A 13,175-nucleotide genomic window follows, 5' to 3' on the forward strand; every position below is an offset into this window, starting at 1 on the left:
AAGTGAACATATTAGAGAAATCACTCAAGAACAGCTCGTCCTTTATAAACATCATAATGACTGAATATTTTCAACTGAGCGTGAATAAAATTTGAGATGCAGGTGCAGAGATTAGTAACTAAATTTGTGTTTTGAATTCAACATCAAGTGGATTATTTTTTTCCTAATGATCACTGTCACTGTTTAATATGCCACTGCAAATTAGACAAAATACAATTATTATCTGGATTGCAATTTTATTATTGAAATAAATACATAATTGATCTCTTCCTGGGGTTTTTTGTTTTAGAAAAAGATAATATATTAAAGTTACAGTGAAGAAAGCAGGCAAAGTGCTAAGACTTAGGGCACTGCTTGCTACACCACACACGATCAGGATGCAGCCACAGCTGCCCTTGTGCCCAACAAGGAGACTTTTTACTCTGGGCCCAGACTCCTGACCCTACAGCAACTAGTGTTAAACAGTGTTATGTACTGGCAGTTAAAGCCTGCTCTCTTTCAGTTTGTTTGGACAACCCTAAATGAATGACCCCTGAGACATCTGCTCTTTGCCACTGAACATCGTGATCCAAAATCTATTCAGTGCACACGAGTGGATCTAATGTTGCCTTCCAGGAGAAGAGTTAATAAAGCAACTCAGAAAAACACATTTTCAGATAAGATGCTGACCACAAAGGAAAAGAGAATTCTGCCATTGTTCAGTTGTTTACCCCATACCAACATTTTTCTCCCTTGCTTCTCTCTGTCATTCTTGCTTCTGTTGTGGTTTTCACCTTTTATTTTGCTTTCATCTTCTTCCTTCCCCCTATAACTTTTTACTCACAGAAAGTGAGTCCTCTTCCAGTCACCCCTTACAATCACACATCTAAAGGTACTGGTGTTAATTCTCAGACACTTATCAGTGCTTGTTGCTGCTCATGTTAAGTCTGTGGTACTTACCCATACAAATGCTGCTGCAGCTCCTCAGAGTGATCTTACTTGGTTTTCACCTTTTTTAAAATTTTCTCTGTGTCCTGTAAGAGGTTTTCCTCTATCAGTATGAGCACTTCCCAAACTTCTCTTGGAGAGGGCCAGATTCCAACAACTTTGTTGTGGGCACTCCAGGAGTCATCCCCCTGTAACCAAGGAGACCTCTTAAGAATTAAAAGATTACTCAGAAAGCTCATCTTACCAAGGCAACTTTATCTGTTCTTCAGCACTTGAGAGTTTATTTTGGCTGTCATGTGTTGGCTTGTTTAGATTTAGCAAACTTGTTCTGGAGAGTTCATTTAATTTTCCAAGTTCAATTTATTCTAAATATTTTGCAGATACCCTGTCCCTACCAAAGGCTGCATTTCACAGAATGATTGTGACTGGATTATCTTCCTTTAGTACAAGGGCTGCCTCTCCTTTTGCAAAGCACCTCTGCAAGTGTTATCTTGCTTTTGAGCCTCAGGGACCAGCTTCTCTTTCCAAGAGAGGAACAAGTTAACACTCAAAATGTTCTCAAGGTCATACCCAGTTCTGCATAGCTTCACTTTGAAACAGGTATGAAGGAATCCCACATTGATAAGCAAACTTGGATAATCACTGTTTTATCTGATCCCATATGTAAAAGCCAGGTTTTATGATGCTCATGGAAGAGAGTAATTTGGTGATATTCATATTATAGTGACACCTGGATTACTCACAGGCAGAGGCAGAAATTCTTTCCAAAACAACTGGCATTGCTGGAAAATACAGGCAAATATTTACATAAAGAGACTTTTTTCAGGTCACCTGAACCTGTAGCAAATATACACTTCTGAAAAAAATAACCGCAAAGACTTTTAAAGACACCTGGCACATTTATTGCAAACTGCAGCAGTATGCTGAGTGATACTCACATGTGTAGCTGGATCAAGGGCCATTCCTGCTACCCACAGGTTAGGGAAGGGCTCTCAGTAATTCCAGTACCACTCCCAAGCCAGAATACATACTTCAATAACAATGAAACTCCAGTTATGTTGAATCTGCAAATTTCCAAGAATTATATATAATTTTAGCTCAGGATAATGGACATATTATGTGGAATTTTTTTTTTCTGGTTTTCAGTGTGCTTTTCATTTAAGCCGGTAATGTATATTAGAGCTGAAATAGCAGATTTCAAGTGTTGAATGAGCATCCTTGTTATAGGTCACATTAAAAAAAAATTAAAAATAAAAAAGAGGGAGAGAGATATGGTCACCACAGTGCCTATCAGCCAAGTAGCTGCACTGTCAACATGCTATTGGAAAGTCAGAAAATGGCCTATGAGAGGGAGGCCCTCTGCTTTCCTTTTTGTCCCATCTCCTGTAAGATGATCTTTTAGCTGTGTTCAGACACTGAGTGTCACAATGACTGTAGCAGCCAGACAATCCAACACCTGCAGTGAGATTAATCATCTGAGTTCATTAATGCATTCACTCCTTCTTGATAGCGTTGCTCATTTGCACGGCCCCTGCATGTACCCAGGAACTGGCACTACAAAGAAAAAGCCTCTCTCTTGAGGAAATGAGTCTCATCTGATTTATGCTCTAAAGGAGGACTTGAGAGGTAGGAAGCAGTCTCAGGCTTTGCAATGATGTCTTCAGGGTTAACTTACATCATCTGGGGCCTTTGGAGGGTCAACACCATGCTCAAATGTTGTTAGGTACCTTAACTTCCACAGGTGTCATCTGGCTGTCACCATCTCTCATCCGCAAGAGGTGAAAGGGTTATAAAGAAGGAGAAGAGAGAGAACCTGGAGAACTTCCCTGTTGCAAGAACTGCATGAAGGCAGATGAGAAGGATTAGGTGCCAAACAGCTCAGCTAAGTCAGGCCAGTGTCCTGCCCCTCCTGTGCAGGGCTGCTTTGATCATCTTTGCATTCATGGGTCTTTTCACTGAGCCTTGTGACAGATAGATGAAGGTGGAAGTACCAGTTAAATCACTTCAGGAATAAAGTCACAGATGTTACACAGCAACTTAGATTGGAAAGGACCTCTGCATCCAGTCCAACATCCTGAACAGTTCAAAGTTAGATCAAGGGCCTGGCCACCCTGAGTCTTGAATTCCCAGCAGTTCCACAGACTCTCAGGGACACATTCAAGGGTGATTTGGATTTTTTTCTCATATATCCATCAATTTCCTGTTGTAGCATTAGACCATTGTGCACTTCTGAGAAGAGCCTGGCTCCTTCTCCTTAGAGCCCTTCATCAATGAGGAGCCACATTCCCCCACTGCCCCCCTCAGCTTTCCCTTCTCCAGCATGGACAATCCCAGAGACTCATCTCTCCTCACACATCATGTACCCAAACTCCCCAAAAGTCTCAGAGACCATCGGCTGAACTTGTTTGACTTCCTTATCCCTCCCTTGAATAGGAGAGCCCCAAATTTATCCAGACTGGGATACTGTTAAGAAGAATAAACCATATGATGGAAACCTGTGTTGATACTGACACCTGGGAGTTGTGTTGGTTTGCATAAGACACAAATGAGACTTCAGATGTCAAGGTGTTTATTCAAACCAGTCCCCTAAAACTTGTGAAGTTCTTCCATCCCTAAATAATAATAATACTTTCAAGATGTTTCTGTTCTCCTCCATCTGTTCTTATTTCCTTGGGAATTTGTTTTACGGAGAGAAAATGATGGTCTTTTTTTACTTTCTGTGAGCACCACTGACACATTGCTATGGAAACTGGAAGTTCAATATTTTAGTGTTATAACTTCAGGGAAAACATGCAGGTACAACCAAGCCCATTCAAATTTATTTGCATAAGCTTTTCTTTAATTTATTGTTGTTTCTGGTTAACTGTGGGTTTGATCTGTACTAATACTGTTTTGCAGATGTTGGTCTGTTGACACATAATTTATCATGACTAAAACGTGGTTTTCCTCCAGTATGGTAACTGCTTATTGGCTTTCACAGAAATTGATTTATCAGCTTCAGTTTGTGCAGATGGACCTAGACGTGTGCGTACCAGGTTGAGACTTGCTGAAGGCTGGGCACAAGTGATGACAGTCTCAGGTTTTGGTTGTGCCATCTGAAATAATAAACTAACTCAGAAGATCCTGAAAATCCTGCCTACCACGTGACCTAATTGTTAGGAAACTACCTGAAAGGGAGAAGGATGGAGATTGGTCTCTTCTTCCAGGTAATCAGTGATAGGGCAAGAGGAAAACACCCCAAGTAGTACCAGGGGTGGTTTAGGTCCAATATTGGGAAAAGATTCTTCACTGAAAGCATGGTCTGAGTTTGGGACAGGCTGCCCAGGGAAGTGGTAGAGTTACTGTCCTTTGAAGAGTTCAACACCATGTAGATATGGAGTCATAGAATCACAGATATGGTATGGTGCTTAGGGACACGGTTCAGGGGTGAACCTGTCGGTGCTGTGTTAGTGGTTGGACTCGATGATCTTACAGGTCTTTTCCTCTATGATTCCATGATTAACTGCCCATGACTGGTAGTTAAAGACTCTCTGGACAAAGATCACCTGGGCACTCACCCTGCTGACCAGTCACATGGAAATTATGACAAAAGTGCTGTCTGTATTCACAGTAGGAGCAACCTGATACATCTTAAATGCTTTTTCTCACTAAAATCAAGCAAGCTTTTTAAACAAAATACACTCAGTTTCTCTGGTGTGTGCACAATAAACCAAGAGACAGACCACAGGGACCTCACCTGTGGGAACAGCTCCTGCAGTTACATCTCAAAGCACGCGGTTACCCTTAACCCATCTGATGTACATGTGCTCCTGTAAGTGATAATTCCGAATTAGATCTTTTTCAAAATATTGAGTGCTTGTTAACACTGAATTTACATCACTTCACTGTTACAGTGTCAGTTGTCACAGAGTTATCAAACATCAGTTTTCCTAACCACCTTAAAAAACATAATCTGCTTTCAAGGACACTCAATGCCAAAACATTGTTGCTATCTAGTCAGCAAGCATTTCAAATTGTATATTAATGTGTTGCAGGGTTAATTATGCTCATTACACCATTAGCAAATCTTACGCCTTCTCTCACATGTGCATTTCTGCTGTGCAGAACACTTGTGCTTATTACACAAACCTCCTGAGCTGTTATCAAGGCTGTCAGCAGGGCTCCTGCTGACACCATCACTCCTTACTTTTTTTCCAGGTGAGAGCAGCAGTTGCTTTGTCTTCCTCAGGGAGATTGCAGGTTTGGCTGGTCTTATGCCAAGAGAGAAGGAAAAAGCGAAGGGAGAAAGGTCTGCTCCCTAAGAGATGCAGGTGATGAGCTGGAGGTGTTTGTCCTCTACTGAGGAGGCGCATTGTGGTGGAAAGTCCTGACTCCTTTTAGAGCATATGCATTCTCCATTTATTTATACATAATTCATACTGCTCAGCTGAAGAAATCTGGGAGTGACTATCCATTATGTAAACCATTTCTCAAAAATACCATTTGTTATGTGAAAAGTAAAAAAAGACTGATGGCAGCAGCTGTGAAATAGAATCTGTGTTGCAATTAATTATTTAGACCAAAAACAAATCTTCGGGGTGGAAGAGGACATTTGTCTTACTTTAAATCTTTTTGTCATCCATGAGTGTAGTTTAAGGGGAGAAGTAAGCTAAAGCCAAGAAGTGATTGAATGCAAATATTTCCTTTTTAATAAACATCATAATCCAATCCAGAAAATGGTACTAATTCAATCCACCATGAAACAAACTGGAGAAACAAGGCAGCACGTTGTGTCAGGGCAGATGAGTGAGGTTATACTCCCTGTAATAAGATAAATGTTATCCACTGAAAATGTAAAACTGTGAGTGCTCATTTTCTTGCATTTCTAGCTGCTACATATTGTTGATTTAGAAAGGGTCACAATGGCAGGAATCCAGCTAACATCAGTCTTAAACCCTTACACTAGAAAAAGTTACTGTGCATGTAGAAATCTGTCCATTGGGAGGCAGATGATAATATTTAAAAAACAGCAATTAATCATGCAAAAAAAAATGATTCATCTATATCATACACTCAATTAAATGGGAAAATTACCCCAAGGACATTTTAAATATTAAAAAGAACCTTTTGCATTAATACTAGGGGAAAATTATGACTTTGCCATTCATTACAGTCTATGTGCTCATGAGGTTACACTGACAATATAGGGAGGTTTGGGTTTTCTTTGCATTCCAGGCTACTCAAAAATATAATAACTATTAAGCATCATTCTTTTCAACAAGGAGTCCCTCAGAACATCAGCTTGTGCATTGTAACTCATGAGGAGCACACAAGAGCCCCCAGCTTGCTGACAAATGTAGTCAGAGATCAGAGGTCTGCAAGCTCTGAATTCCAAAAGGGTTTGTAGGTTCTAAGGGCAGCTGGGATTAAGTGGACTAGAAAACCGTTTTTAAAATTCAGGTTAGTTTAAAAATTTAGGCTGTGAAGAATACACAGTTCAGATGAACTGTGTAGAGTTTGGAGTCTATCAGTCAGGATTAATGTTTTTTGCAAAATGTTGTTGTCTCTCTCCTATGTAGATTGTAGTACTGTGTAGGCTGCAATAAAGTTTGCACTAGTGGCCATCAATTAATTCCAAAGACCACTTACTTATACAGATCTTGCTTACCTAAAATGATTTTTATTTTTAAATTCAAAATTATTAATTGTGTGTAGATGTTGAAGCTGAAAATGTATTTCTCACCCTGGTTATTCCAACCATGTACTTCTGTATTAACATATTAAAAATTCTCACAAACCTTGCCTAAAGACTGAGAGCTAAAAACTTGGTTTGTCAAATTTGCAGCCTTACTTTAAAACAAAAGCTCTTTCATTTTGAAGTGCCAAAAATATTCCTGTTTGTTTTAAGAATTACTTTGCCTTTGTTGCTGTTCTCAGCCATACCGATAAGGGGGAATGAGGGAAAATGATGACTTGTCAGTACAGAACAAAATGCTGCCAGAAAAACAGAAAGTCTGTGCTCTGAGTACCACTTTTCAAATGAAAAATAAAAAATCAGGGAGATATAGGCAAATTGCTGCATATCTACTGTATCTAAATTGCTATGTATCTACTCCCACAATCAGTCCTTATGACATAAATGTTCCTAGTGCTTTCAGTGACTCTCTTTCGAAGCTGTAAGATATTACATATTTAGAGAAAATATGCAGAACCTTTCTCAAGTATGTGATTTCTAAAATCTAATCTATTTTCACCCAAGACATTTAAACCGCAAAACTTTTCTGTATAAAAAAGAAACACGTATAACCTCGTGCCAGTTTTTCTGCAGTTCACAAGAGCATGTTTCAGGGGTAGTACTAATTGTAGTAGAATTGACAGCAACAGCAACATAAAACCTGTTGGTAACTTCAGATCTCTTGGAGGAAGTCCATTTGTATGTCAGAAACCCAGCAGTTACCCAGCCATAAGCTATGTTTATGTCATCAAATACTTGCTGTCATTGTAGCTATTGATGTAATTTCAGGGCAGAAAGATTATTATTTGTCTACTAATAATGCAGATGAGTGGTCTCAAGCTTGAGATCTGATGATACAATCTCCCTTGTTAAAACCGGGGGCTCCAGGTGCAGGATAAACTTTATAATGTGAATTTACAGCACGTGCAAATTAAAATACAAGTTTTATAGAATAGGGTCATATTTTTCATTAGATCAACCTCTGTAGGTGGGAAAAAAGCCACAGGTTTTTGTATATAAATTCTTTTTTTACATCCAGAACAGGTTGGAATGTTCAAATGTAAATTCAGACTGAGAACAACTGCTCTGAATTTAATTAGAAGTGTTAACCAGTCAAATCAGATGAAATAAAATGTCATTGGTATCTATAAAGTATAAGAAGACATGAAAGGCTGGTTTTCTTTGGAGAATAAAAGAGTCACACCATTTATTACTTACAGAACACTGAAAAGTTAGTGAGAGAAAGTGATACTAATATTCCAAGAAATCACTAACTTTCTAAGGTACATGACTTCACTACTCAGTAGGATTAGGAATTCCTAGAACTGAAAGGTCAGTGGAGAAGAGTCTTTTGAAAAGTGATGCTGGTAATAGATGTTTCTGTCCTTGGACTATTGTCTGTACGTCCCCCACTTACATTGGTCCTCAGTTAATTGAAGTGTGATAAAACAACATAAAACAAAGCTGATGGAATGCAGAAAAACGTCACTCTCTGGCATAGGTCAGTATTAGTATTTTCCTGGAAAGAATAGTCATGCTGTGGTTATTTGTTGCCTTTTTTTCTGGCTTCAGAAAGGAGCGCAGGATCCCCACAAAGGCAGGATGTGAAAACCTGGCCAGGGAAAAAAAAACTGCCTCTTGTGCCTATTCCCACCTCCTCTCGCCTGGCATCTATTTTGTTTACAAAATAACCCCAAACTTTAGAGTTGCTTAGGGAGCATATCTGCTCTTAAATTACTAGTCTGTAGTCCAACAAACTTCAGCATTTCTGTCTCTTATCTCTGTGTTCCCAGAGATCCAGCACCAGGATGAATCTTGCACACAGCGCTGTCCCATCCAGCCCTAGGGATGGGAACTGAGATAGCCCCAGGAGCTGGAAGGGGCTCAGCTGAGATGACTGGAGAGACAAAGGTGGTTAGGAACATTCTAAAGCACTCCTTTCCCGCGGTCTAGATGCAGCTGACCTGGCCAGCTCCTCCTTGTCTCTCACAGCCACACCTGAGTACATTTTTCAGCACAAAGGCTTCCTTATGCTCCTTCTGCAGTGCAGTTAAATAGACCTAGGTCTTATCCATGCTTCCTTTGAAAAAGAAGCTGACACACTATCTAGCTGATTCCTAGTGCATTATGGATCCTAGAGTTCCTAGAGTTCATGGGTCTACACAACATCTGACAGGGGATGTTCACTATTCATAAAACTTCTATTTGTTCTTCCTTAACTGATGCGTGGACATATGGGATAAAAACCAATCTGGTTTTGATTCTAATCTGAGTCTCTCAATTGAGGTTTTCCTTGTTTTCATCATGGTTTCTTTTATCTGTTAAATCACAAGCCCTTGGTATGATCCTGATAGCTTTTCCTCTCTCACTTATATTCTGCCATTTTTATCAGTATGTGACTTCCTAAATAGAGCTGAGGATGTGAATGGAAAATATTCTTCCATGTCTAAGATTCCCCTAAGCTTTCTGCATAGAATATGACATTTCTCTCCTAAGTAAGTTTGCAAAATATCTCCATGTTGCCATAGCTCCGTGAAATATATAATTTTCTAATTTTATAATACTGAAGGTAGATGTGGAAGAGCTGAAGATATTTTAGGAACAGCTGAGATCAGCATAATGCTCCACCCAATCTCCTTTGTCTTACAGGCCACAGAATCACAGCCACAAGCATCTTTAGCAAGCCCCAAACTCTTCAGGAGGGATATCTATCTCTGATTAAAGGCTCTGAGGGGTAGACTCCAGTGTGCACCTGGTAAATTTTCCCAGTGTTCACCCTCACTGCAAAAAATATTTCACATTTCTAATGGCATATTATTGAATTTTCATTTCGTGCTACTAATCATTATATTACAGTATACACTCAGAAATTGTTGGAAGTTTTATTTTACCCTTTTTTGTATTTTATTGATGATTGCTGTTTTTCTAGTCAGTCTAGGATCAATTAATGACATTCCCTGAAATATCCTCTGTTGTCTCTGCATTGACCAGTGTTATATTAAAGTACATTTAGACAAAAAGGTTAAAACCCTTTCATGTAATGCAATTAGAGCAAACACACTTTTACATCCATCAGATATAAAATCCATTGCACAAAATCCATCACATGGTATGGATTTCAGATGAAAAAACTCAGATTTTGCTGTCTCTTGTGAGTCCAAGTATATCAGCTGAGAGAGATATTTGGAGTTCTATTGCAAACATAAGGCTAAAGTGTGTCCCCTGTCAAAAAGAAAGAGAAAGCTTCTGACTACAACCACAGGGAGGGAAGAGTTTCTCTGAAATCAGTGATAATTAGGACCAAAAAATTAACTCTGAGTCTTACCCAGTATCTGTTTTTAACACATCACAGCCCAGCTTCTACCATTCTTGTTAGAATTAAATAATCCTGTTCACAGTTAATAGCCGTAGAAAAATTACCTAATAAAATGTATTTGTTTCTGTGCTAACAAGTAGCAGAAGAAGAAATATTTGGGTATGGAGAAGTACCCAAATGACAATATCAGAGTTATGGCAGATCCCTGTGCCATTCCAATTCTCTGCTGAAAGGCCAAAGTAACTATTTGAAGTGCTCAGATGGCAAGTAAGCTTTTACCAGCCTTTTTATTTTGGCCATTGATTAGAGCTATAAAACCTTTGATAAATTCCATGGAATGGGATGTTAGCCCTATTTGACTTTCTGATTTCAATTTTTATAGGTTGCTGCTGTGTTAAAAAGTAGCCATTATATTTATTGCTGAAAATAGATAGGAGCCTGTAGTTGCCTTCCCACTTCGGTAGCTGGATTACAGATATAATTTTAATTTAAAGCTAAATAATACAAAATACGTTGCTCCACATGTTAGGCAGCATGGAGCCAATCCTGCTTGCAATCCCAGTTGTGGACCTGAAGGCATAGATTGCTGAGCAGACAGTAACCACATCTTCTCAGTCCTACTACTACTGCAGCAGTGTTAGGAAGCAGAGAACATATTTGCATAGAAAAATAAGCATTTTTTAATGTTTTCTTCAATCACAGTTGCTTCTGAGAACTAAATTCATTTAAGTGCAAGAGTAAAACAAGAATTTGAAATATTTTCTATCTTAAATAGCATACCATATTTTAAAGTGTAAAGTCTGACTCCTAAATGTTATAAGTCTTGTTTTTTTGTAATTTAGAATCAAGGAAGCAAAAATGGTCATTGAGCTGACCTTCTACATAAAACAGACCATTGGACGCCACTGATAATTTCTACAGCAAAGACATCTTTATGCAATTCTTAGAACATATTTTGAAAGGAATTGAAACAAGCAGAAGATTCAATTTATGGTGAGTTTTCTACCTCCATTAGCAAGTATTTAACTGGTTAATTGTGCATGATGAGAAAAACATTGGATTTTGCATTTTTGGTGCTTTAGCGTTTGACTATTGGATTGAAATCAGATTTACGGGAAGTTTTTTAACATTTGCTTTATAAACAGCAAAATGCAACCCTCATATGTATTATGGAGGTTTTGAATCCTACTAGACTGCAGCTGTGTAGCATCTCTTAGCTGAGAGGATATTTTAGTTTGCTTTCCATGTGACTTAGTTTAGCTTCCTTTTCTTTAGAAGGTTCCCCTCTCTGGCAGTTTCAGTTTGCTCTTTGGACAAGGCTACAAAATTGTTTCCAGGTCTGGGCTCGAATCTTCAAAGAACTATTCTGTAGAAATCAAGAAAATGTTCTTTTTTTGTTATTCATATCATTTTTGGTAACTTTTATTCCCCAACATCTCTCTGGAAGAACATATTGAAGTTATGTGCCATTAAGCTCAAGATCTTTTCACAACTGCCTCTTGAGCACAGTTTCTGAAATCTGAACTTGCCCTTCTCAATTTCAAGGTTTCTGACCTCTCTAAAAGCATGATAGAGCTTTTTTGGAGCCAGATTTTGTCGGGTTTTCTTTTTCCATTACGCTTATGCTAAACATACTAAAAGGCACAGAGACTGATGATTGACCTGGGATGCTCAAGAGTCCATAGCATTTCTCTCAGGTCAGTTTTAATGTTTGTCTGTTCAAAACCCACAGCTCAATAGAATAAATACACACCAAGGGCTCTTTGTTCCTAAGTCTTCTTTATTGTGCCTTTGTCCAGGGAAGGGCCTCTCTTAAGTGTCCCCTTGAAAACATATTAATGATTCCACCACGATTTTGTTTGACCTTTTATTAAAGCTTTTCTCTGCTAAGCCAACAAATTCTAAAACTCCCTTGGGTGGATGTTCAGCAAAGGCTTAAGGACATCATGTCAAACCTGACAGCTCCTGATTCTCTCTCCGTAACATTTTGAGATAGCAATTAGAAAATTCTATCAGTAAAATGTTCTAAACAAGGCTCCAGAGCACCATAAAACATCGGGGTTTTAAAAATAAAAGCAGCATTGGCGAGATCCAGTTTCCTAAAGGGCTGAACTAGCCTTGGAGGTGAACGTAGGGAAGAAGTAAGGACTTAACCTATTTCCTCTAAAAAAAGATCTTAAACTCCCTGTGAAGTCAATGGAAAGCATAGCTTGGATATCTCTGAATGTCAGGAGCAGCAGTATTAGTTTCCCTAAAACAATCATTGTTCCCTTCCACTGACTGTCCAGGAACTGGTAGCAATCTGTAGGAATTATAAAGAGTTACAACCCAGGATTTCCTATCCCTCTCCTGAGCAATAAATTCATGGGGAGCAAAGCCTTTAAAAGTTAGTAGCACTGACACCAGTTGCTCCCCAGTCCCCATGACCACACAGTTTACACAAAGGTGAACAGAAATGCAGGTGGCATGGGAAGGGCTTCAACCAGCCCCAGGGATGCACCCAAACCACCACAGTGAATGCAGTGATGTGCTCTTTTCCTCTCCTGGGTCTCTAGTTATTTAACTGTGGGAATAGAAAAGTGCTCTCATTTGGGAAATGGCAGGAGAAAGAAATAAATTTAATCTGAAGTCCCATCAGTATTTTTTACAGCTGTATACTCTATAAAACTACAACTTTTTTTTTTTTTTCCATATAAATGTAATAAGACATCTTGCTGGTTTTACTGAATTTCTTTTTGTTAAAAACTGAAATTATTTGATCATAGAAGCACAAAGAGAAAGCCATTTGTGACATTGATTCTTGCCCTAGAAGCTAGAATACTTTTTCCTTAGGGAAAAAGGCAGATGTCTTTTCCCAATATAGTTCAGAATACCTTTATCAGTACATTTGGAATAATGGGGGTTTTGTTTCAACCCCTTGTAAGTGTGCAAGCAAGTGAAAAATCCGTCTGGACAGAGAAAACTCATAAACTCATGCATAAACTTATAAAACAGAAACAGGTTTGCTTAGATGATGGAATTTGGCAGCTTCGACATTCTTTCCTAAAGCACTACAAAATGGCAATAATTCAATAGGGTGGTAAATCAGAAATAGGATACTGTCCTATACATTGATTCTGTCCTGTGAAACTGCTGATACTCAAATATTTCAGGCTTCAGTGCTGTTAATTGCCATATGGCCTAAATACTGCTATAGACACAAAAAACACTGAACAGCTT

Source organism: Chamaea fasciata, unplaced genomic scaffold (assembly GCF_029207755.1).
Source record: "Chamaea fasciata isolate MVZ Bird 193981 ecotype frontalis unplaced genomic scaffold, bChaFas1.0.hap1 SCAF_6, whole genome shotgun sequence".
Classification (NCBI taxonomy): Eukaryota; Metazoa; Chordata; class Aves; order Passeriformes; family Sylviidae; genus Chamaea; species Chamaea fasciata.